This window comes from Ursus arctos, unplaced genomic scaffold (assembly GCF_023065955.2).
Source record: "Ursus arctos isolate Adak ecotype North America unplaced genomic scaffold, UrsArc2.0 scaffold_37, whole genome shotgun sequence".
Classification (NCBI taxonomy): Eukaryota; Metazoa; Chordata; class Mammalia; order Carnivora; family Ursidae; genus Ursus; species Ursus arctos.
The window spans coordinates 7880989-7908612 of NW_026623053.1; the positions used below are offsets into that span (position 1 = coordinate 7880989).

General features: G+C 40.0%; 1 long non-coding RNA gene across 1 annotated transcript in view; it reads right to left on the minus strand.

Annotated features, from left to right (window-relative positions):
• The window catches only part of LOC123000351 (uncharacterized), a 75221-nt gene extending 55557 nt beyond the window's left edge, over positions 1 to 19664 (minus strand). Inside the window, exons 1-5 of the long non-coding RNA XR_006408306.3 lie at positions 19481 to 19664; positions 17635 to 17750; positions 14616 to 15776; positions 11832 to 11938; positions 4368 to 4447 (exon numbers count right to left, since the gene is read on the minus strand). This is a non-coding gene — a long non-coding RNA (uncharacterized LOC123000351). The remainder of the gene's footprint in view (positions 1 to 4367; positions 4448 to 11831; positions 11939 to 14615; positions 15777 to 17634; positions 17751 to 19480) is intronic.
• Positions 19665 to 27624: the final 7960 nt, after the last annotated feature.

Genomic DNA, 27624 nt, shown 5'->3' on the forward strand with positions numbered 1-27624 from the left:
ATAATCTTGTAGAGGTTAGGAGCCTCCCGAACTGGCTATAGTGTCGAAAAGATCTGAATAACACACCCCGGAAGACTGAAGTCATTTTAGCGGAAGTGACTACAGAAAGATTCCTATAGAACGTGCCTTTGAGTCAAGTCTTACCGAAAGGGTAGAATTTTGAAGAGCAGAGATAAGGAAAAGAATTATAGGTGGGTGGAAAAGAAAAGAAAACTGAAGCTGGCTGGAATATAGGCTCTATGTTCAGAGGGAGTGGAAGAGGGACACCCAATGCCAGCTTATATTCCATTTGATAGAGGAGAGGCATAGAGGATACTGGCTGTTGCTGAGGAGGGGACTATCAGCAAGTAATATTTCAGGAAGATACATCTGGAACTACAGGCAGGGGGACTGACTCAGGGGCACTGGATATTCCAGGTAAAAATAATAAGAGCTCACATGAAAGTGGGAGCATTGCAGAAGGAAGACACACAAATAGGAGAAGCACGGGAGGTTTGCTGGACCCTGTGCCAGATGTACAAACAGCCAACAGAACTCTGAGCCATACCCCATAGAAAGCAGGAGGAGGACAAAAAAAAAAAAAAAAAAAAAGACAAAGCACAGAAAGAGGATTCAAATCAACGTTGAGTTTATCAAAGGACCAAAAACAAGGATTTTTTTTTTTTTTCAAATAGGAGCTCAAAGTCAATAATATCACACGCTATAAGGTCAATGATAAGAGTGATACCCAGACACTGAGATTCAAAATGAGGAAGCAGTTGTTCACTGCCAAAGAAGAATTTCAGATTACAAACATGAAGGGGTGAGAGATGGCAGGGAAGTAGACTCATAGTCCTGTCTTTACCATATTTTGTAAAGTAACTTGGTGGGGATGTTGGAAAAACAGCGACTAATGTATGGATGATGGCGATGTAAATAGGCAAAACCTTTCTGGAGAGCATTTGGGTCATAAGAACTTGAAGTGGGACTCCCCTTCGATCCTGTAATTACGTTTTCTTTGGTTTTGTTTTAATGAAATACAAATTGTGGATCATTTAAAAATTACCTACAAGATGTTTATTATTAGCCTTTATATAATGGTGAAAAATCGAAGTAAACTAAATGAATTCTGATAAATCCACTATAGGACATAGAGCTATATAACCCTATGGAAATGTGTCATATTAAAAAAGAAAAAAAAGCTTGTGCTATAGAAAAGAGTTTACAATTTTTTATCTGGTATTAAGTGAATTAAACAGGTAATAAACAGTAAGCAAGGGGTGATTTCATTTTTAAGTGTGATTATATATACCCCATATTTTATTTGTAAATGAGTGTACAATACACACGCATATACACGTGTGCACATATATGTGTATATATAGATATACATGTAGATATGTATTTTTACAATGATAGGTAAGGCCAGATATTTTTGTTTATCTGTTCAAACCCATTTTATACACTTGGTCCACTTCCCTTTCTGTCTCCTGCTCCCTGATATATTTGGGTCACCTCCATAGGCTCCCCGGTGCTATAGTAGGGTTAGGACAGTGGGACAATAAAGAAGGAAAGTGGAGGAAGCAAAGGGAGTGAGCTTCTGCATATGTGTGTCCCCAACTCCATCCCAGTTTGGTTATCTTGGTCCCTTTGGATTCCCCAGACAAAGTACTCAACTCCTAGCAACACTGGGTTCTTCCTTACAAGGTTCTCTCCTTCTGAGTTCCAGTACTGTTGCTTTGCCTCACTTCTTTGGGCCCTGAACTGATCACAGATAGATAGCAGCTATGATGCCTTATCCCTTATGATTCCCCTATGTCTTGTCCACACTTAAAAAATGCCCCTTTATTGAATTTGCTTATTCCAATTCTGCTCCTACTTTGAGTGGGACAACTGTCAGGCTTGACAGTTGTGCTGCTACAATTTTAGGAGCCTTCTTTAAGAAAAATAATACAAAGTTATAAATATAAATTTAGGTATGAGAAATAATATGTATTTAGAATGAGAAAATCAATTACAACACCATATAAATTTTTAAAATTATTTCTATTAATTACAAAGTTTCCTGAATCAAAAAAATAATGTTTCTATGAATTAACCTTATGACAGAGCTCAATAATATGTTTTTTTCAATAATAGTTTCACATATATTCTGTTTCTTTATATGAAAACAATGTAGTAATCTTCTTTTTTTTTTTTTAAAGATTTTACTTATTTATTTGACAGAGAGAGAGACAGCTAGCGAGAGAGGGAACACAAGCAGGGGGAGTGGGAAAGGAAGAAGCAGGCTCATAGCGGAGGAGCCTGATGTGGGGCTCAATCCTATAACGCCGGGATAACGCCCTGAGCCGAAGGCAGACGCATAATCGCTGTGCCACCCAGGCGCCCCAACAATGTACTAATCTTGTCATCAGCAGAGAGAATACAAAAATTATTTCTAGTATCATTCAGATAAGTTCTAAAAGGCATTATTGAGTATATTCTTGGCAGAAGAGGACTTTCATTTTGACCACTCATAAATGAGATCAAATCCTCATCAAATTCCTGGAAGAACATTCTACAAATTGACTTCCCGGTTCTACACATTTTAAATCTTGCTTCTCCTCCTCTATCTACATTGTTGTAGTATCAGGCATCTAGAAAATATTCATACAGAGATATAACCTCTGGCCCTGTACCTTTGTCTCTCAACCCTGGCTGAGTTGGCAAGGTTGGGAGGAATATCCTGGAACTGAAGCCTACCCTGGGATGGCTGGAAGTAGCTCCATATATATGTAACAGCAGACCACAGAAGTGTATCTTACTAACCCTAACTCTTTCCAGGTCAACTTTCTCCTAATTACATCCTTAAAACGCCTGTGTCTACTCCAAGGCCACCTGAGGCAAGGAGAAGGGAAGTATGTTGGGGGGAATATTGGAGTTAAAAGAGAAAATGGTCTTAAATAATAGGGGTTAAAATATATTATACAAAAGCACATGACCATAAGCTTACATTGGAAGAGACCCATGCAGGTGCAGGGTCATGAAAGATAAGTTTCATCAGTAAATCTACTTCTGGATGTAGTCAAGCTGCCTCATCTTACATGCTCTCCTTCCTTCTCTTATCCCCCAGATCTAGCTCCTTACATTCCACGCACTACAGGCAGAATTAATCCCCCATCTCTCCTTCTGTAATTCTTATTGTTCCTTGAAGAATCTTCTCTAAGTACTTTCTCATTATAGTACTGTTAATGGTTTAAAAGCCATTTGCCTACAGATCTTCATTCTGATTTAGTTATAAAGATATAGAACCAGGCAATTGATGGGAAAAAAACCTACAAATCGGAGTTCTATAAATGTTTTCTTTTAAATTATTGACTAAATAATTAATAAGAGGTGATAAGATAAATACTAGTAAAAAAGAAAACAAAGCTGATAAACGACTTCTAAGGATGGCCATAGAATGGAAGGAAATTATAAGAAGATAAAACAAATCCTCAAAAAAACAGAGAAAAGATGCAGTGGAGAAGAGGGAAGTTAAATCAGCTCCCAAAGATGACTTCAATCTTTTCAGTAAAGTAAGGAGGTAAGTCATCGGCTGAACTGAGGAGATATAACTGAGCTTTGATGTGCAGGAGGCCAATCAGTTGGAATAAACACTAATAGAAAGATATTATGAAATCAACAAGGTATAAACCATAGCATAAACAAAGAATAAACAATAGATAAAACATCTATTGTTGAAACTCACAACCTGAGTTACAGTTTATGTTGAAACTCACTCAAAATCTGTAATTTTTTTTTTACATAATTCTGTCCCTTGTACAAATCTAGTACACTAGTACAAATCTAGTACCAATCCAGGCACTACTGCTAGAGATTATCAGAATGTTTCAATGGAGAGTTCAATCTCCTGAGCCATTACCAATAGAACCAGAGCTCTCCATCAAATTTCTTGACAGCATTACGTGGGCCAAACAAAATGTATGTACAGACTCAATCCTGCCCGCAGGCAACCAGCATGTAACCTTTACTTCAGATCCATTCAACAGCTATAAAAGCTATGAAGAAGGATGCTGTTTCCTCCCCATTACCTCTAATGAACTTCACTGCAAATCCACAGGTGAAGCCAGGGGAAGCTGGGGAATTGCACTACTGTGAGTTTATTAAATATGTTAATTTGTTTATGTCAGAGTGATATATTTATTATTCTAAAACTAACGTGATTAGCCCTCAATAAGGGTGACATGTGTCAATAGAGGGAATGCCAAATTAAGAATTGATGAGTTAAAAGAAAAACAATTAAGAATGCAGTCAATTGATCTGATTTGCACAGGAACTCTGACCAATGAAGATGGAAAGCAAGGGGCATTAATGGTAAGGCAAGCTCCCATACCAGCACTTCTTACCTGTCTGATTGCAGATCTGATTACAAATCCCCTGACTGATAGACACCACCATTCTGTTAGAGGATGCATCATGCCTTAGCCTGTGGGGAAGAGAGATTTGATTTCATTGTTACACTTATTAGAGAACTAACTTCATTTAACAGCATTATCAACAGAAACTAAGTGCTAAGTGTGTATAGACAACTCCATCAGGCCTTGTAAAACAGTCATAGACTAATAGCTTCGAACAAATCCTTCAAAGCAAATGTGTAACCCAGGAGTCAAAGCAGATACGGAGTTTCATCTTAGTAATAAATCCGGTGCTTCCAGCTTGTTCTGTTCACAAGTAGATGCGTAAGAAGAAGAGAAGGGGAGATTTTACACGGGAGGGGCCATGAAATGCTTCCTTTCCATATGTCACTAAATCTCACACCCAAGTATTATGGACTCCTCTCGTCTCTTCATTAAAGAGGGAAAACAACAGAACTGCCCACTGTGAGATGGGGGCTCTTGAGCTTCAGACTAACTATGCTAAAACACTCAAGGGAAACTGGGCCTCTAAGTGACCTTTTCTCAACATGTTTCTCCTAGTGTTTAACCTGAACCTCCTATTGTTTCAGTTTAATCCCATTTATCCTGGTTCACTCCCCAGTGGCCACACTGACTAAAGGTAATGCTACTTCTGGGAATGAACTTGCAGTCCTGGATAGGCAGGTTTATCAAGGCTGCTAGTGAAGGAGAGGAGATAAAAGAAAATACCTCAGGAGGCCACAAATGGTTCCAAACCCAATAGAAGTGACGTTACACATTCAGTACTTTTGAGAAATGAGCTAAATAAATAAAAACTCTCCATGTTTCAGTGCGGGTGAATGAGGATTGAGGAAACAGAAGTTAGGCTGTGTATTATCTATCAGAACACTTTATAATGACTCCCTGAAAATTTCCTAGAATTGATAGTTTTTAAGTTCATGGGAAGGAGGTGTAAAATGTAAGGGTCCTATGGATTTACTGATAATTATTAGGTGGGATGAATTTATTACCTTATTTTCTAGCGTTGCTAGACCAGTGGATGAGAGAACTTCTAGTTCTGGATTATTACCAGGTCTCTGAGCTCACTACGTGGATAATTGTGGGATGGTGAAGACTGAAAGGAGAAAAAGTTAAGAGGGAGAAGAATAAATTAAATTTGAGATATTGTGAGCTATCCATGTAGAGATAGTGGGTATGAAAATGTGGAGATCAGTAGACAAGTTTGAGTTGGAGAAATATATTTGGGAAAAGGTGAACGGGGAAGCAGGAGAACAAAGTAAATAGGGAGGTAGGAGAAAATTTTTGATCATTTGGTGTCCTAGGAGTCAAGAAAAATGTTTCAAGGGGCGCCTGGGTAGCGCAGTCGTTAAAGCGTCTGCCTTCGGCTCAGGGCGTGATCCTGGCGATCCGGGATCGAGTCCCACATCAGGCTCCTCCGCTGGGAGCCTGCTTCTTCCTCTCCCACTCCCCCTGCTGTGTTCCCTCTCTCGCTGGCTGTCTTTCTGTCACATAAATAAATAAAATCTTTAAAAAAAAAAAAAAAAAAAAGAAAAGAAAAATGTTTCAAGAAGGTTATATTCTAGCAAATGTTGAGTGGTGCTAAAGAGCTGAGTAAGATGAAGAATGAAAAGTTTCCATTAGGTTTGGAGACGTGGTACGATCTAGAGATGCTATAGGAAAATACCTTCAACCTTTTCTTATTTGTAACTTCAGTTTCTTAGCTGTTACCTGCGATGACTACAGATGTAGTTTTAACAAAATTTATACCCGGCTGTTTTTCTTGCAGAATATCCCTCATTTGCCCGAGGAAAATTCATGTCTTAATTATTTGGGATATCTCCATGATGTGGACATTATCTATGAATCAGTACTGGCCATTCCTTGCCAGCAGTGGGAATGGAAATCCATCACACCCAGTGTCAATGAAACATGACAATGGTACACAACACGGAAAACCTGATTGCTATGGTGACCTGTTTGTGACTAGAGTCAGACAGACTCTATTGTTGTATTCAGTCGGGAATCATGATAAAGCCCCTTGGACACTAAAGTGTATATAATGTAGTGAGGCAGTCCTATCAGCCCCCACACAGTTACTCCTGTCCTCGGAAAGCACACCTGCTTCAGGGTGGTCGGATTTAGCATGAGCTCTGGTATCTTCCATTGTTCCAGCTGGCAAATATTTTTCCTTTATGCTTCACTACCTGGATTCCTCCTTCCATTTTGGGAAGCTCCACTTCAGGGGCTTCTCATTGTCCTGCTCTTTATTATTAAATCTTTTAATTTTAATTTCCTGTTGTTTGTTGCTAGTATATAGGAATAAAATTGTGTATACTTGACCTGCAACCTTGTGAAGCTTACATATTAGTTCTGTACCTTTTTAGATATTCTGTACATTTTCTACGTTATGATAATATTGTCTGTGAATAGAGTTTTACTGCTCCTTTTCAATTGGATGCCTGCTACATCTTTTTCTTGCTTTATTACACTGGCTAAAGCTTGTACTCCTGGCCCTTCATTTATTCCTTTAACAAATATTGTTTTGATTGCCTATTATACACCACCCATGATTTGAAGTAAGATGAATGCAGTATGAATAAAACAGGAAGGATATGTATTATCAGGGAGCTTACAACCATTGTGCAATTGCTTAAGAAAATAGATGTATTTGAACATAAGTGCTACTATCAGGGAGGAATAGCTAATGAAAATAGGAATATTTAGCCTAAAAAATAACAGACAAAAGGGAAAATAATTATGCCTTCAAATATGCAAAGGACTATTTTGCAGAAAAGGATTAATTTTTTTTTTCTGTATAATTTCAGAGGACTTAACTAGGATTAATGATGGAAAGTTGAGAAGGAGAGAAATTTAAGAATTTGCTGCCATAAAAAAAAAACATTTTATATTGAAACAAGCTGCCTTCTGAGAATCTTTCTGTGAGAAGTTTATCAAGAGGCTGGATAATCTTTTATTAGGTATGCCATAGAGAAGCATCATTCTCAGGTAGGAGACACAGCTAAAGGATTACCAGAGTGATCTCCAATTTGAATAATCTGAAATTCTATAGATATAAAGATGAATGGGATGTGGCCTTTGTTTGTCTTATGTTTTCAATCCCACTGGAAAGAAAAGCAGGTTTCTAATATAAACAACTCTATTCAAATTCTGGTTCAAGGCACAAAATGAAGATACTTACAAAGTAGGGTGCAAATAATGGCTATATAAAGGGTGCAAATTACATACTCAACAAGAATCCTGACATTTGTTGTCAAGCCAAATTTATAAACGGCAATTGTAATCCCATTATTTTTTCACACATTCCAATTTCTTTCCAAACTTCCTATTTGCCTTGAGTATCCTTTCCTCTTCTTTATCTAGTTTCTACTTCCTAAGTCCTCCCTCAATATTGATCTTAAATCCCAAGAGCGTCCTTCATGAAGATCCCCTCAAAATTCCAGTCCTCTGTGGTCATTCTCTTTTCTCATTGTTTACACTTCGGTTAGACGACCAGGAGAGAAATGGGTCTTATATCACTAAGTAGGTCTGAACCCTAGAATAAGATTCACAATGTGCACTCAGTAAATGGGAGCTAATATTAACAATGATAATAATGCAAAGAAGAACAGGGAGGGAAGCTATGATGATAACATCAGGTGGTATAGTCAGACAACGTTTTTTAGAAGAGTTCAGATTTTACCTCCTACTTTTCTCCTGACTCAGTGATACATTTACTCATTTTATAAATATGCACTGATGTCTTGTAAGTCACACCTTGTCAGAGACTGGGACACAAAAAAAGAATAAGACCGCATGGCTTCCCCACTCTGGAACTTATACTGTTATCATAGAAATAAGAAAAAAAAGGCAAATACGTACCAATAAATAAATGAATTAAAAATTACAAAGGGAAGGAACTAGAGACTGATTTTATATACAATGATTACAAGCAGCCTTTCTGAAGAACTGATATGCAAACAGTGTTGGGAACAAGGAAGTGGGGTATATTTTAGGAAGAGGAAAAGAGCTTCTGCAAAATTTGTTATGTGAGAGTGACCTTATTTTGTTCCAGGAATGAGCAGAAGGTCATGTGGCCAGAGCAAGTGGGAGGGCAGGATGAGATGAGCTTAGCAAGGTAGACAGATCCAGATCATGCAAGGCTTTGAGGGCTAATGGGGGGGGGGGAGGTGTTCAGATTTCATTTTAAGTATAAGGGAAGACATGAAAGGATTTTAACCAAGAGTGTGACATGATATGCTAGTTTATATTTTTTCAGAACATTGGTTGCTCTGTGGAAAGTGGATTGACAAGAGTATGGAATTAGAAGGCAGTTGGCAGTAACTCAGAGAAGAAATGATATTTGCCTGAATCAGGTTAAAGTAGCAGAATTGGAGAGAACTTAACAATCTTCCATTCTGCAACCTGATGTGGCCCCTTTAGCAGCCCTTTGAGCTTTAAGAATATTGGAATTCAGCTCTTCGAAGCCTCAAACCAAAGCTGGAAGGAGTACCTCCTTTTTTTTTTCTCTAGGAAACTCATTGTTCTCTCTTTGGATGCTGTTTTATTTATGGTGGCTTGGAAGAGGGCTGCTGATGAATGAAGGTTATGAATGTTCTAGGTCTCCATCAGTCACACACTGGCGACACCTCAGGTGACCCTCCGCAACACAGCAGCTGCTCTGACACCAGAGGCTCCTGTTCCTCTGCAATGTCAAGAAGCTCCAACTGCTACAGGATCTAGGCTGGCAGGTTTGCTTTATTCAGAAAACCAGTTGAGACACTCTGTTATGAAAGGTGAGCAATCTGGCCAGGAGAGTGACTCATCACGTATGGATGGACGGCAGGCTAGATCCCTAGATACCACATGGATAGAAAAATGAATTTCGGAGCTTCTGGAACATTGCCCCCTGCCCCAACATAATGTGGGGATTTGAGCAGAGGCGATTCTAAAAGGGCAGGAAGGCCACACACTTTGGGACTGGCCTGCTCCTACAACTGGGAAATACATTGGCAACTGACAAAGGGTTCATTCCTCTCCAAGCCCCTCCTCCTGCTTGCTTCAGGTCCAACCTCAGGCCCATTGGCTGCCTTGGAATCATAATCGGCAGGCCTGGGTCCGTGTTTATCCTCTTCCACTGCCACCTACGCTGCTTGCAAAGTAAATAAGTGGCACGTAGTCTATGCCACTTGTGCCTGGGTTTTAGCTTACCAAAGCGTTCAGGTGCCAGGAGGCACGGCAACTGCCCCAGACCTCCCACGATAAATGCTGCCAAGACAGAAACCTTGTATTCAGCCTAACAAAATGTGTGCAGGTGTTTGTATGTTGATAAAGGAGGCTCCACGACCAATGCGGGGCTTGAGCTCATGACCCTGAAATCAAGAGTCACACGCTCTACTGATCGAGCCCGCCAGGCATCCCGTGTGCAGACGTTTGAAAAATCGTGTGGCAAAGGTTTGTTCACCTGCGTCTACTGTCACGTCCTGGTGCCTCATACGGCAAAAGAGAAAATCTACCCACTAAGCTTTTACCACAGTGACGACAGCCACGTGGACCGACAGAATAGGATTCCTCGTCCTCCTCTGCCTTTCTCTCAGATGATGGGCACTTTCCTGCTTAGTCAGCAGCTTCAGAACTGGGCCTCCAGGAGGTCTATAATAGCTCATATCCAGAAGAAGGTGAGCTGAAACTGGACTTTCAAAAAACACACTCAATTCAAAACCTATTCTTTAGTGGGCATGACAACATACGGGGAGGAGGCTGCCCGGGTCTTTCAGGAAAGATCATGAGAAAGGGGTGGACTCACATCTGTCTCTGGACATCCTGCCTGAACAGGATGCTTGGAATGGCCGCAGCAGCCTCAGTAGCAGCCTGAGAAGGAAGCAGGTCAGAGCTGATGAGAAGGGTGGGCAGACAGGGTTCCGAGCATCTTTGAGCCTACCTAGGAGCGACTAGACTCCTTTTCTCTCAGACTCCTTCTATGGGAAGTAAGTTCCTTATGGTTGAAGCCAATTGTTACCTCAGCTTTGGGATGTCACCTGGTTTAGCGGGCGAGAGAAGATCCCCTTGGGGTTTGGGAAGGGCTTTGGCCTCCTGAAAGTCTACTTGAAGAGTAACCTCAACATTTTAAGCTGAGGGGTGCTCCTAGTGACACTAATGTGTCCTGATAGCACATGGCTCCTCATTTCTCAGCTGATTTTTCAGGAGGCCTCAACCTTCTCAGGGAGGATCAGGGGCCACTGTTCTGATGGTTCTCTAAGTCCCCTCTGACCTTGGAGTGTGTTCTCTTATTTTCTCTCCATTTCTTGGTGTTTTATGTTTTCTGCTTGCCCAAATTCTACTTGTTAATGGGAAAAAGATGCAAAAATATTAAATCCTAGCATTCAGAGACGGTTTAGCATGGCCATGGCATATGTTATATATGTGTATGTGTCTCTGATTCATATTTACCTTTTTGAAAATACCCGTAGTCTTATATCCCATTATTTGAACTCATGACTCTATTATGAGCAACTCTACCTACTACTAAATGTATTTCGAAAGCTCAAAAAATTACCCTTTGGTCTGGGCAATGCCTCCAAGGTATTCCAGTGAGCAGTGAATCTACTTGAGATGAGGCAGATAATTTCCCTCTTAATTTTTTTTAAAACTCTATTTCTCAGTACCATTTCTAGATTTAATTTCGACGAAGGGATGAATGACTGTGAAGGCTGAGTTGCTAGGCCGCGTTCTCTCTACTTAGGAAGATAACACGTTCTAGCCAATGGGGTGACAGTCTGTCCCTACTGACCACACAACTCCGCGGAGCTCTTCACAGCACAGTGTTTGAAAGCGTGGCCACAGGCTTTCTGGCGCCCCCCGCCCATTGCCAGTTACCTGTGAGATGAACTTAAGCAGGTCATTTAGCCTCTCTCATTCTCCTTTTTCTCGTTTATCAAATGAAAATTTTTAAAAAAGAAGCAATTCTATAAGGTTGTGGTGGGAACGCAAGCACGTAAATTCTGAACTGAGAGCCCTCAAATGTTAGCTACATTTATGATTGTTATTAAAGTTTTAGAGGTTTTACATTGAATTTATACTTACCTCCTGTAATCAAACTATCCTTTAAAAGAGCAGGAATTAAAGAGTCAGCAGGCATGGTTTTCATCTCGGCCCCACTCAGGGGACCCTCTTCTAGAATGTCTTCATGCCTCAGACTCTTACCACGTGTAAGGCCTCACCATTCCCAGAGGACAACAGACCTTTCCATCGTGATTTCATAATCCCTATCCACACGTGATTTCTTCTGCAAGAATGCCCACCCCCTCACTGCTTCACCCACCCGCCAAATGCTTGCTCTTCCTTTAAATATCTCCTCCTCTGGGGAGCCCTTGCTCAAATCTCCAAAGAGGTGTTGTTCCATTCTCTTGCGCCCCCACAACACCATTTTTAAACCAATATCCCCAACACAGCACTTACCAGGGTGTGTTCATAACTGATCTGTTTGCATGATTCTTCCACGGCGGTGTATGCTTTTGGGGGGTCCAGGAACATGTCTTTATCATCTCCAAAGAGCACAACAAATGCTAAATGAGCGGAGGAAAAAAAAAAAAAGGAGTAAGCCAGACATTTCCCCCAGGGGGAAAAAAAATACATGAACTTCTAGGAGTCTGAAGGGCAGATCAGTTCCCCTGCTCTGCACCCTCCTTCTGTTCAGGACGAGAAAAGCCCCCAACGGAGTCAGAAGGAAGGGTTCCATTCAACACACACCTAATTACAGTCCTCACTCGATTCCCTCTTATAAATGACAACCATCAGATGCCAAGTTGTGGCAGAATGACATCTGGCTCTTTGGCAGGCACCCCCGGCAACAGCGTTAATGACTTCGGAGATGGCTCTGGATGCGTAATGCTGTTAAGTTTGTTGTCTGGATTACATTATCCTCTTCAACATCTCTTTACATTGTCCTCTAACTCACTTCTGATTCTAAATCCGTGAGACCTGGACACATTTATCCAAATTTTCCCAATGCCCTTCATGGCCTTGACACGCCAGTCCTTTCATACATTTTCATCAGCTCCCGTGCATTTTTCACAGAGAGCTGTGCACGGGCTTCACAGCTAGCTTGAGTTCTCACAGGCAACTCAAAGGGGAAGGTTTTTGTCATCTGGGAAAAAGTTCTTCAGTCCTCGACCAAATTACATTTTCTAAGATGACCACATTTGGGGCTCCTTTTGAAATCATGCTATATAAAGAAAAAATGCCTCAGTGACTACATATGCTTTGAATTTGAAACCAATATGCAACGCTTCATTAGCTCCCAGGATGAACTATAAAAAGGCAGGGGTTGCAACCATAACAGTCTTGCCTCTGACTGAGAAAAATATATACATTTTAATTTTTTCCTGGGCATTAAAAACAAAGACTTTATCTGAAATTTCATCCAGTTTTCAGAAATGATGCATTTAATTTCAGTACTGAGCTCTCCCTCCCCCACTTTTTTTTTTTCTTTCTACCATGTAGAAATAGGAGGCCAAACTGGGAAAACAGAATATCATAAGAAACGAAATCCCCAAGGCTCTCTCTTCTGTACCAGTTGGTTACTGGGATTTTGGAAGAGACCAAAATTAATCAAACAGGATATAAGTGAAAATGTATAAACTATTAAGAGAAATGTTAGACTCCAAATGGTAAATCATTATGGCAAGTAATGATTATAAGAAATTTTTGTAATGTAAATCAGCCCCTGAAATCAACGGGCTTAATGTTAACTTTATTCTATGGGTATTTTGATTTATTTATTTATTTATTTATTTATTTATTTATTTATTTATTTATTTATTTTTGCTTACAAAATAACTGCAATACTCACAACTGGAGGGAAAAAATCACATTATCTAGTGTTTTGACTTATAGGGGAAACATTTATGTGTAGAACCAATGCATTTATCATGCTTAATTGGAAATTAATGAAACAATATTTATATTGCCTGTGCTTTTACTTTTTTTTTTAATTTAGGCATGCCATCTTAAAATGTATTACATCCATTTAAAATGCTGATGGAAATCATAGATATAAGATTATAAAATGTCAAATGCAAAATTAAAAGAAAAAGGATAATTTTTAAAACTCTATGCAGTCGTTCTCAATGATACCACGGTACCCTGTAATTCTTCAAAATTCCGGGATGATTTGTAAGAAATAGGAATGCCCGTGATTCAAGTCCTGTGAGCCTCAAGTGTCATATATTTTGCTTGCTTTCATAGAAGAGACAAAACAATAGACACCAGAACATAATGTTCTGGAAATGGCAAAATGGTTTTTATTTATTAACTATAAGGAATAAATAATGGGATCTTTCCAAAAGTTGTCAAGTCTTTGGCCAAAGTTTCCTGTGCATTGGTTAACAAAACTTCAATTCCCATAAATATATTGATGCCTCCAGAAAGGTGTGAACAGATGCTTTATCTCTACATTGTGCGCATAAATGTACGTTCTGAGATGTAAATTGATCAAACTGTAGAAACAAATCATTTAAGATTTGTGCAGTGATTAATAACAGAAGCCAGTAATCAAATCTCCCTGCCACCAGCACATCTGTTACAGAGAGTTTCTAGTTTGCCCTATTATGCAAATGTGCAATAAAACAAATACATTACTTAATTTAGCAGCTGGTTCAAAAACATTATTTTAGGTGATTTCTCTATGTTTTGTGTACTTTTGCCATTGATCGTGGTTAATGTGAACTAATTCAATTGTTTATGAGACGAGGGCTTCCACATAAAAAATAGCCCTGGGGAAAGCCAGACTTCAGGAAGTCATTTTGACCCTTGTCTCTGAGAATGAAACACTGTGGCAAATGCATGATAAGTCATGGCTCTCAGGACCCCCACTCAAACAGCACGGGAGCCTTGAAGGGTTTAAAATGGAAGCTCCCTTTATTTCCATGTTCTTGAGGATGGAGACAAATTCTGACCAGGGCTGAAACTTGCTGGATTGGGGCTATCATAAAAAAAAATAATAAAAATATTTTTTTAAAAACTTGAAGTTGCTTTTTATATTAAAAAGATCTGGACACAAAAAAAGTAAATTCTAATAGGAGCATTGGACTGCATGTTCTGGTGTTTTCCTAGTGAAAGGTAGGGTCTCATGGAATCATTTAGAACCAGTTAAGTATCCGGTATATTAAAAAGCCAGAAACTTGTTTCTCATGAGCTTGAAAATTACATGAAAACCCATAAGCAGGTGGGCCGGGCTCTTACTCAGTGCTCAGGAGTCCCCTTGTGTAGTGACCAAACTTGCATTTGCTGGACCAGTGAAGGGAGGCGATGAGAAAAAGGAACGGTCGCGTCAAGTGCAGTCTCCCACAGGGTCTTCAGCGGCTGTGGAGCAGGCAGGAAAAAAGTGCCCTGATTGGGTAGCAATGGAGCTAAGGAAAATGGTGACTAGGGAATAAGAAGTAATATGTTACTGGAAAGTTTCAAATTATTTGGAGACTGCCACCATACTTAGGCCAGCAGATAGATGAAAAGTAAGATGTAGGCCCAGTTCAGATTTAGGGTCTCTCAGTTAGTATTCAGGTCCTCAAACTCCTTCCGTTAGACGCCCATGGGACAGTTTCAAAAGGACCTTCTAGTTAGTTGTTTAGGAATCTACCTTCACTTCAACGGCCAAAGACTACAGCTTAAAGAGGAGAAGTGATACACACATTTACATGCTTACTGATGCCCACAATAATCCAAATAATCAAAGTTTATTGAATACTTGTGTTAGCACAGCTCTGTGAAAGATCCTTACAGACGATATCTCTTCTGATTTTCAGAGTTTACCAGTGAGGGTAGTGGGTGACCTGCCCAAGGTCATGGGACATTGGGACTGGAATAAATGATTCCAAAGCCTATGGTCACAATTATGTGATCTCGTTTCCTAAACCAAGGTTAAATTTCCACGGGAGACCTGATGAAAGAAATTGTGGAGTATGTCCTCAGCACCACAGAGGTAAGAGGGACCAAGTCCAGTTTTCTAAATAAATACTTTGTGGCATGGTCTGCCAAGTCAGGGGGGCCATCCTGAACTGAGAATTCAAATAGTAACATTAAAAAAGAAAAGAGAGAACACTTGACTGAGGGCAGGCCTTTTGGAAATGTGGATGACCCAGCAGACAGACGATGATTCAAGGTTCTCCAGAGAAACAGAACCGATAGGAGGCGTGAATATATGGAAAAAGACTTCTTAGGAGGGAATGGGCTCGCCTGGTTATGGAGGCTGGCGCGTGGGAATCTGCAGCGTGGACCGGCAGCCTGGAGACGTAGGAGGTGCAGGTGCAGCTGAAGCCCAAAGACAGTCTGCTCAAGAATTCCCTTTGGAACAGGAAGGCCAGCCTTTCATTCGATTCAGATCTTCAGCAATCGGATGCCGCGCACCTACATTGTGGAGGGCAATCTATTTTACTCACAGCTCGCTGATTAGATGTTAATTTCATCCAAAAATGCCCTGCAGGTCGATACACAAAATTAACCATCACACAGACCAAGTTTATACTGAGGACACCAGCAAAATAAGGCACATCAGCAGAAAAGAAAATTATTAAAAATAACTCAAGGTGGGATATTTCAGGGGAAAAAACAACCACCACCACCATCATGGATAAAACTATGATTCTGGCTATCTTGTCCTTATTTTATAGTTTAGCATTTTTTGTATTTTCATTAGATGCACAGTGGAGAGGGACCAAAAAATCTCCATAATCACCACAATATTTTAGTGCTTGGGACCTCGAAAGGCCTGCTTCCTGGCCATCACTAGAAATTTCAAACCATCATTACACGAATTTTTTTCTGTCCAATCCTTTAGAAGTTATAATGAAAGTGAATTGAATTCATTTGGCAAATATTAGGCCTGCCAACAATATTCTTACTTTCTATAGAGAATGAGAGGGCAATGCAACATAATGGGCAAGAGCAAGCCACTGAAGTCAGAAAGGCTCATTTCTTAACTCGTTTTAATACTTTCTATCAGTATGATTCTTGGCAAGTTACATAACTTTCTAAGCCACCATTTCCATAGCTATGAACTAGAGATAATTGAGTCTATTTCCAAGTGCTAACCTGAGGATTAGAGGAGTGAAAGCATTGGAACTCGGGGCACAGTGTCTGACATATGATAACTCAATAAACATTATTCTTGTGATAGCCACAGGAAGAAGAAAAGGAGTTAGAGCAAAAGGCATAGCTGTTGGACCAAATCCAGCCATGAAGATTCTTCTACATGTCGCACAATAGGAATTCTTGGTGAGGAGACCACTACCACTGAGTTAATAATAGGATCCTCAAAGAACCATCATAAACCCTGTGCCCTCTATTTTTGGAGGCCATATTCCACGTCATTTCATTAAAATACACTCAAACCCCACATTAAAGAGAAGTTCCAAAGCTAAACAGTTTTGAAAGTTTATTTTTTGTTCTCTAATTTTCTTAATTTTTTAATTTAAATTCAATTAGCCAACATATAGTACATTAGTTTCAGATGTTGTGTTCAATGATTCAGCAGTTGCATATAACACCCAGTGCTCATCACATTATGTGCCCTCCTCAATGACCGTCCCCCAGTTACCCCATCTCCCACCCACCATCCCTACTGCAACTATCTGGCTCTAAACTAATTTGCTATTTATTGACTTGGAATTTTAGGAATTTCTTCAAAGTAAGAAAATCTAAAATTTTTCTAACAAACTGGAGGCTTTATGGAATTTAAATTTAATGTTTAATGAAGTTGTCAATATTTTGTGTTATAGAGATTTCAATAAACATTTTAGAATTTGCATTTTTTGTTTATTTTGGAGTCAGTAAAGTTTATCCATGAGTAGCAAATATTCTTAAAAGTTTTTGAAAAGTTTACAGATATTATGCCCATACTGCATAATGGTGACAACTGTCTTGCATAAGTTTTAAGTTCTACACAAAGAGAAAGAAAAAAGGTCAGGGGGGAGAGAAAGAGAGAGAGAGAGTCAGAAAACCATGTTTTCATCCTTAGTTTATAAGTCTTTATAATTTTTAGTTTTAATTATGAAACATTTTAAACATACAGAGAAGTGTAAAAATTAATGAATTACATCTATTGTTTATTACACCTCCCACCTTCTAAGCTAATTTTCTTTCTTCTAGAAGTACATTCATTCATTTCAGTTTGGGCTCATGGTTGAATGCTAGGCTGAATATAAATTTCTAGTCTTAAAGATAATTTTACTCAGCACTTTGAATATATCATTCCATATCACCTTACCTGTGTTATTGCAGTTGAAATGTTTATTGTCAGTCAAACTGTCCTTTGAGATCTACTTATGAGCTTCTCATGTTTGCTCTCTTACTTCGGTATTCTATACTTGGTCCACAGTATACCTAGATGTAGAATTAATATATTACATACATATACTCCTACATATAATATATATGTGTGTATAAATACATATACATGAATATATGAATGTATATATGTCATAGATAAGTATATATTATATATTGAGTTGTACTTCTTATATCTAAAGATTCTGGTCATGAATCAGTTCTGTTCATTGTTAATTGTCTGTGCCAGTTTAACAATTCTGTTTAACATTCTGTTTTCCTTTTTTTTTTTTTTTGCCTGTTTATTTTTCCTTTTCAGAATTCTATTAGTAGAATGTTGGTTGACCTTATTTTATCTGTTTCTTAAGCTCTTATGCATGTTTTCTGTATTTCTATTTCTCTTGCTTCTTTCTGGTAATTTCCTCAGATTTATTTTACAGATTACAAATATCTCCTCATACATGTTCAATCTACTATCTACCCCTATCTTGATAATTTTTAACTTCAGGGACAAAATTCTTTATGTCTATGTGTTCTATTTTTATTAACTTGAAATTTGCCTATTTATTGGTACCTTATAGTCTTAGATTTCTTCTTTCATGTCTTTAATTACTTCAGGCCTCTTTAGTGCTTTTTCTCTTTGTAATTATGAATCTCAAATTCCAGGCCCTTAATATTCTTGGTTTTGTACCTATGAACTTCACTCATGGTGGATTATACTTCATCTTTATAAATGTATCCTTCCTCCCTCCCACCCCATGAGAAACCCTTGAAGCCTGAGTTATAGGAGAATCCCTATAGAGAAGTTTTCAATTTATTTCTGCCAGTCCCTGGGATTCCACCACAGGGGTTGTTATTTGGGCTTCTTGGGTGGGGGAGTTCCCAGACTATGCAGATACTGTAAACTTTAACCTAAACGTACAAAGGGCCCATGCTCAGTGTTCCAAGCCTCAGGAAAGACTTTTTCTCACTCAGACATTGGTGAAGACTGCAAGCTTTGTTCTTGTCTTGAGATGGTAGGTAGATTTTTTTTTTCCTGGTTCATCTTTTCAATTCTTAGACTTATGTGGACATCTTCGTGCCAACACTGATTTATATGGATTCAAAGCCTCATGTTCTTTCTCTGGTGGAGAACTAAACCCCAATCTATTATGTTACTTGGACAATAACCCAGTCTGGTCAACCCGTCAGTATACCTTCTCTGTTTCTTGTTTGTGGCATCTGAAACTTTCCTTTCCTTTTAGTATATTCGAATGACATTCACATATTTTTTATCTATCAAAATTAACAATATTAAATGTTTATTGCTGGAGATTCTTTGTTTTAGTCAGTGTAATGGGCTAAATTGTGCCCCCACCCCAAATTCATATATTGGAGTCCTATTCCCCCATATGAAGGTATTTGGAGACAGGGTCTTTGAGAGTTAATTAGATCATAAGTTTGGAACCCCCATGATAGGCTAAGTGCTCTTACAAGAAGAGTTACTAGAAAGCTGGCTCTGCCTCTGCTTGCCATGTGAGAACACAGCGAGAAGGCAGTTGTCTACAAGCCAGAAAGAAAGTTCTCACCAGAACCAAAACATGCTGACACCCTAATCTGTACTTCCAGCCTCTAAAACTGTGAGAAAATTAATTTCCTTTATTTACGCTGCCCGGCCTGTGGTACTTTGTTATGGTGGCCTGAGCAGACTAAGATAATCAGTCATCTTTCTGAAATATTGAGTCTCTGATCCCTTATTTGTTCAATTAATATTGTTTTAAGAGAAAAAAAAGTTTTGCTGCTTTTACCTTTAAATCAACAACTGGGGGTCCCCAGTATGAATGTTCTGCTGACTCTTCCTGGATTCAGATAAACCACAATATCAGGGGCGCCTGGGTGGCACAGCGGTTAAGCGTCTGCCTTCGGCTCAGGGCGTGATCCCGGCATTGTGGGATCAAGCCCCACGTCAGGCTCCTCCGCTGTGAGCCTGCTTCTTCCTCTCCCACTCCCCCTGCTTGTGTTCCCTCTCTCGCTGGCTGTCTCTATCTCTGTCGAATAAATAAACAAAAAATCTTAAAAAAAAAAAAACACAATATCAAAGCAAGTAATAGAGAAAACAAACAAACAGACAGACACAATACCAAATAATTCATGCGGAACAAGTAGTTCAATTCATGTTAATTCCAAATGGACCACAATGTAAAGAATCAAATTCAAAAGAATAGCCAAGAATAGAATGATTTTACTTTATTAAGGGGGAAAAAAAAAGCAAAGCAAACAAACAAAAAAGACCCAGCTTCTATGTGAATTCAGAAAGCAATCTACAAAAGCCTAATATAGTAAAAACTTGCATCAATATTGCAAATGAAACATCTTGAGGGAGTGTGTATAATTAATAAAAAGACAGGGCTGTAATTATTGTGGTAGATATAAATTATTACCAAGAGACCTCCAGCTAATTTGAAGGACCTTTGGCTTTTACGTGGCTACACTTTGAAATAAGAAATTTACTACAGGAAAACATGTACTATCTATTGCAATCTTAAAACAAAGAAATCTGTGAATGACAGCAGTATAACCCTGAAGCATCCTGATGAACTGTAAATCCAGGCTCTTCTGTGTGTGCAGGGGAAAAAAAAAAAAAAACTTAGCTGATAACTCATAGAGGATTGTATTCTTGCCATGTGACCAAAGGGCTTTAAAAGGACCTGTTCCTTGTGCTTCAGAGGCTGGTATTAATAAAATTACTTGGTAATATGGCAGTTGTAAATTGTGACCTCTTGTCATTGGCTGGGTCATAGATGTCCCTCTCCTTTCCTTTTTAAACACTGATGGGTTCAACAGAGTAAACATTGACTTCATAAACGAGCAGGGAGTCAGAGCACTTTAGGTTCTAGTCACTTCCATAATGGGAAGTAAGCAGAGCAATTTAACAGGGGATGTGAAGGGGGGAGGTGGGGAACTAGGATCCTAGTCAAACAGATGATGGAATGAATACCCTATTTAAGTGTGCCAGACATACTCATGTAAAAGAAGCTGTGGGTCACCAGAAACTACAGGAATGGCATATTGGGTTGCCCCCATAATTAAGGGAAAAGGCATAAGTCAGGAGCATCTCAAACTAAATGTGTTCCTCTACCATACACTACAATTATCACTCTTACGTTCTTACTCCAGTAGCCACTTCACACTGATGATGGGGAACACCTTCTCTTGTTAGCATCACGAGTTAGAGTGAACCATAGGACAGATCAGAGATCAGCTAAACCTCCCATTCTTGCAAAGACTGTGGCCATCACTATGTCATGGCAAAACTAGAAACGGAGATTTGCAAAGGGCAGAATCATAATTGGCCGATTCTGAAAAAAAAAATCCACCATTTTTGGGGCAACACATACCAGATGAGTTTCTGCCAGTCCTTTCCTAAACAAGGAAGTTAGTAATCAAGGGAGGAAAAGGTTAAACTCACATCATTAACACTATAACTATACATACATGCTTATGCCCAGTGGACGCACTGACATGTTCTTTCTTCTCTCCTTCTAAAATCTTGTTCCTCATAACATCTCCAGTTATTTACGTGGAAGATAGGGTTAGGCGTCTACCCAAGATCCCCTCTTAACACTATTCCTTGCTAACAGTGTCTTAATTGTGTTTAGGGCAGAGTATGTCCATCCCTAGACAATGAAACATGATTGACTAAAGCCAATCATAAGAGTCATTTCTGTTGCTTTAAAAACTCCTAGGACTAGTCATGTAACAAGTTCTGTCCGATGAGACCTTAAAGAAAGTGTACGGGCACATTTCTGGAGAAATAATTTGAACGCTTTCCAGATAAAAGAAAACAGACAGCGGTGTCACACTTCCTGTGCCCTGCAGGTCCTCTGTGAACACAGTCTGGCAGCTGGGCTACTGGGGTCATTTGTGCTCAGGAGAGAAAGGTGAGCAAAGTTGAGAAGACATGGACCCCAATACCACTGAGCTGCTGACCAACACCAGCATCAGCTAATCTCTAGCCTTTAGATTACGTAGGGAATGTAAACGGAATGTTTAAACATAGTTAGTAACATTTTGTTACTTGCAGCCAAATCCACGTTAACTGATATTAAATATATAGCGCTACAATTTAACAAGCCCATTACCTAGTTCCCCTCAACGAACATGCAGTATTCTACTTTCACAATAATCTCAAGGTGAAGGCAGTCGATCATTCCAAATCCGAGGTTAACGTATGGGGAAGCTGACACAGTGCAAGTTGGTGACTTAGCTTGGGTTCCCCAGGGAGGATGTGGCAGAGCCCGAGTTGAAGCTGTGCTTGATGTCATTCTTTCTTTGTTCATTTATTCATTCATTCATTTATCTAACAGACTTTGACAATCTATTTTAGGCAGAAATACTTGTGCACCAGGAATATAAATATTAATGATTATACAGTTTGTGCTCTCAAGGACCTCACAGTCTAGTGAGTTCATAATCTTTGAACTCTCAGTTCAGTGGCGTTTTAATTATATCAGTCTACCTTCTTGCTGATAGCCATTGTTATGTGAGCTATGTATCCTTTTTTTTTTTTTTTACTCCAAATGCAGGTGATTTCAAGGGCATTTGCCTAATCAAAAGATATATCTTTCATCTGTTACTAGGATGTGAATGGAAATTTCCAGCATCGTTTCAACACCAGAATTTTCTGAACAGTTCACCCTTCCTTCTAACAAAGGCAATTCTGCTACTGTTTCTCTTTAATGCTTCATCTGGATGATGGTTGCATTGAGATAGTGTGAGGCGGTCACATGTCTAGAGCTGGGAAACCAAATGCATAGTGACACATCACGGGGTACGCTTCAAACGGACTGAGCACGTAGGTGGAGGGATGTAGGCCAAGAAGATGCTGCAAAATATGGAAAGATGCTGTGCTCAAATGCTAACTTAAGTAGAAGTCAAAATATTCTACTAAATTCAGAAGCCCTGGAGAATGATAAGGATATGCTAATGACAATACCTGTGATATGATGAAGAGATTCAGAACATGAGTCATGCCAACAGCCAAAGGACTGATAATGGCACCCAAAGGACTGATAATTCAGTCAATCAGTTGTCTAAGCAATTGGCTAAAAAAGTTTCTTGGAAACTATTATGTGCTTAGAAATGTGCCAAGTGCTATATAGGGAAGAGCAAGACATTAAGAGAATCATAAAACATCACCTTTTTAGTCAGTGAAATCAGAGTCCAGTTGGGGAAAAGAGACTAACACATACGGAAAAAAGTAAACAATAGTCAAATGGCATGGAATGCAATGCCAAGAGATAAGAGGCACAAAGGAGTGTCGGGACTGGAAAGGTATGACGCATGGTATAAAGAGTCTAGGACTGAAATCAGAGACCTGACTCCAGTTGCAGAACTATACCCGATATACACAAATGGTCCCACAAGCCTCTGCTGCTCGGGGAAGAGCTAATTTAAGAAGACAAATAAGAAAATATGGAAGACCTTTTGAACTCTTAAATATTAGATACACATTTATGGTATCATTTTCATGAGCGTAAGAATGTTTTAGAGGAGGGGAAAAAAAGGGAGAATAAAAAACCAGGAAAAAGCTACACAGTCCAGGAAATGAGTGATATTTCCTAAGAGGGAGATAATAGGAGCAAAGGTGGAAGACACGGGCAGAACTCTTGAGCTCTACTTGTAACTCTGACAATTAGACCTTTACTGAACCTTACTTTCCTCGTTCACAAAATAGGAAAAAAAAGTAGCGCCTTTAGTGGTTCCCATGGGACGTGAGGATGAAATAAAATCACAGATATAAAATTGGTGGAGGCTAAATGAGGTAGAAGATGATATAAAATCAGGGGACTCCTTACAGGCAAAGAAATTCCAATTCTGTATGCCGTCAAGTGATATCAGTACGGGACTGGGAGTCGCCCACCACCACTAGTGGCATCGTGCCACCATCCAATGGAACTCGACCATGAAAAGTAGCATAAAAAGAGTCCCCTAACCACCAAAGTGAGACAGACAGTTCAAGTCTTGAATTATGCAAACTACGCATAGGATCCATTAGAAGAGACACAAACACAACAGTGAACTTCCCCCGCTACCCAGTCGCAGCTGTGCGATGTGATCTAACACCCCAGGTGCAGGCAAAAAGGAAACACGTTGTTGACAGAGAACGAAGAATTTATTACTATACAAGCGACCAAAACACTGTCTGCTTTTCATTATCACTGTGCACCGGCAACTCTAAACAATGGGATGGATGAAATACTCCACTGCAAAGAAATGTCTTGTTGGCCTCATTTCTAAACAGTCAGAGAGGTTACAACGGAGTCCTATTCCTATATGTACATGAACTTCAGATTAGCCTATTTTATTACTTATTAGTTAACGAACACTATATTCGCCACGCAAGGTACTTTAGAGAACTCCCGGTTGTACAAGAGCCTGTGACACATGTGGACTCAGAGGAACAAGTCTGGTTCGGAAGAAGTTCAGCATAGGTCAGCATCCTCCAAGGGCAGGTCCAAACGCTGTGGCTCTAGGGATGCCTGAGTTTAAACGGTAAGTAAAAAACGATCGCACATGATGATAACATGAAGAAAGAGAACAGAAGGTCTTCAGTTCTACCATTCTGGTGACGCCTCTAAGTTGGTACGCATGTTTAAAATTTGCAAGAGTGAAACAGAGCGTGAACTCCACACTGCTGGTCAGGGCAAATTTTAATTTAGATCATACATGAACTAATTTACTGAACTTGAAGAACTTCTTTCAAGTTGGAATTTATTCTTTATAAGTTGCTAATTATTTTTTAAAAAATAAAGGATGAATCAAGAAATCAATGATTATCACTGGTTATTATATGATCATTACTGAAAGTTTTTTTGTCACGGAAAAGGGAAAGATCTTAAAACTGGTCCACTCTGAGAGCTAGACACCCTAGGTATGCGAAAGGAAGAGAAAGACTCAAAAGACCCCTAAGTACTTTTTTTTTCAAGGAAGGGTTGTACTCTGTGTGTGCTGTTGATAGGCAGTGCTATTGAACACTCAGCAGATTTTAATTCATGGTCAATTCTACAGTAGGACGTGCCCTAAGAGTGAAAACACATTCTCCGATACATTGTGCCATATCTTCCTTGCAGCCCCTTAAAACAAAATCTATGGTATTGGAAAACTCCTCATTACTGCTATTTACACAATGAGCAGAAAACACAGTGCAGTATTGAGAGATTGCCTTTGAGAGATAATACAGAACTGATTCATTTTGTTTGGGAAGTATAAATTGTGAGGTTTTGTCCAGAAACATGGGTCTAGCTATGCTTTCTGAGGCCTGATTCTAGTTGTCGTCACATACTTTTGTGGAGAAGAACCATCTGGAATATTCCCAGCTGGACAAACTCGTGGAAATGCAGGACTCCTGAAGCCCATTCCCAAAGATTCCAATTTAAAAGATTCGGGAGAGAGTCTGGAATCTGTGATTTCAATGAGCACACCAGTGATTCTATTCAGCATACTCCTGGACTAAACTTCAACAAATATTGAGAAACTGAAGGTCTCAGAAAAGTAGAACCCTTTTGGCAATGTTTTCCTATTGACTGCTACACTTTTAATTCAGCAAACCGGCATTTTGCACCAAGAATCAACAGACACATAAATAAGGAAAGAAGGAAACAAATATTACTGACACACCCACTCCCTCCAAAAACAAGAGGACAAAATGAGCATAGCAGACAAGTTGCTGTTAAGAGAGATAATTCACAGGAAAGCACCTGTAATGGTGAAATGGTCTGAGAATAAAGTACCCTGTTAGATTCAAAGTAAAGAACTTTTAATTGCTATCTTCTAACGTCTGAAAGGTGGTGGCCCTCCCAAACTCATATGTTGAAATCCTACCCCACAAAGTGATGGTATTAGGAGGTGATGCCATTGGGGGTGATTAGGTCATGAGGGTGGAGCCCTGATGACTGGGATTAGAGCTCTTATTAAAGAGCCCCTCTCGCTCTGTGGGGGGGACAGGAAGAAAGTGTCTTCTGTGCACCAGGAGGCAGGAGCTCAGCAGAGGCCAGATCTGCCTGCCCTTCCTGCCCTTTGATCTGGACTTCCCAGCCTCCAAACACATGCGAAATAAATTTCTGTGGTTTAGAAGCCACCCAGTATCTGATATTTTGGAATAGCAGGCTGAAGGGACTAAGACAGTTTAATAAATATAATGAAATTCTGGCTTTGGATCTCACTTCTGAGAGTTTTTAGAAAGGCAAACATTACGTAACTTAAGAAGCTATAAATACAAACAAGAAATATAATTTTTTCCTTAAAATCTTCTCACATTTTACTTTTAGCAGTAATGACTTTTCTATTCAATTGATTTTTTTACACAGCTTAATTCAGAAATATCTGTTGGACACCCATTCGGTGCCAAGCATGGAGATACAACGAACGTCACTCTGAAGGGGCTTTTAGTCTGGTTACTGAGACGGGTGCATAATGGGATATGCACACTAGGGAGACACCCAGCAGCCCAGAGGATCACCGCTTGCCTTGTGCTGGTAGAGGGAGGCCCCTCTGCGGTTTGGTGTGACCAGGTGGGGCCACATGTGGCATTTGCACATACATGCGGGTAAGGTATCCTGGCACATGCTTCCCAAGGGGTGACATCTCTCCAAGAAAATAACATCACCACTTGGACTGAGTCCCGTGAAGGCAGCATTCGCACGCCAGATTGAATAGAGAAGAGCATATGCCAGAAGAAGGCTGAGTGGGGAGAGGAAGTTCACTCCCTTGATGTAAGTCCCGGTAAGCTCCCATAGTTGCTTCTCAATATTCCCTGCCTGGGACCAGATGAATGTCACTGCCAACCTCAACCACTGGGCAGATTTGCGGGCAGCTTCCATCACAGATCCTTTTCCTTCTTGTCACTTCTCATTTTTGCCACTACAGCCAGATGATGCTGTGACTGCCACCGGCCTCTCCCCAGCTCTAGTCAGGCACAAGGGAGGCCGGGAGACCATCTTGTTCTCATATTAAATATAAGCCCCAAGGGTGATGTACACAGCACTCTGTGTTCTTTCAAGTTGTTTCAAATGAAAAAATAATGTCTGTGTGTGTTGGTTGGTGGTTTTAAGACATTTCATTTTTGAAAACACAGAGATAATAACAAGTGACAAAAAGGTTCCAAAAAAGGCAAGTGTTTCCCTTTTCCCCTCCTTTCATGACCTAGGGCCTGTTCTCCCACTGAGGGAGCCCTTTCCTGCTCATCTGTAATGGGTCCTCGGGGGAATTTTCCTCCTGGTGATTTCTCCCAGACCAGTAGGCCTCTTCCCCACTCAGTGTGTTTTTCTGGGGGGCTGATGGGTTTCCTCCCGTCCAGGTCTGTCCCCTGCCCACTGGCTCCTCCCAGCTCCAGAAATCTGATTTTCTGGGAACATCTGGGCTTCCAGAGAGAGCTGACCCGGAGAAAGGAAGCATGGGGCAGTCTAAGGGAAACCATCTTCTATGGACTGAGTCCGGGTCACTCTGTGTGACCGCGCTCGCTGTCTCTCGGAGAGACGGCACTCCCCGATTCCGCAGCAGCAGGCCCCACCGCATAACCAAAGATGACAGCATTTCGATACTAAATTAAAGAGCCTGTAACTTCCAGAGCCCGGTTTCTGAGGTGATTCTGAGATTGATATTTTACTTTTGCCAACTATTTAAGACAAAGCAGTTAAGTCTGAAAGATACAAGCATCCCCGGAGGGCATCTCAACGAAATGCCCCTTCCCGGTGTGTCCCAGCCACGGCCCGCTGCCCCCCCCCCCATCCACTGAGGTGGGGAGGAAAGAGCCAGAAATTGCCCATAATCACGCTATGCCTTTCTACTGTACATCCAATATGTGCTGTCATTATTTCAGTTTTTGAAGCTCTCATGGCAGCATTGCCAGTGAAGATAATGGGGCCTATTATTTTCAATGAGCTCCATCAGG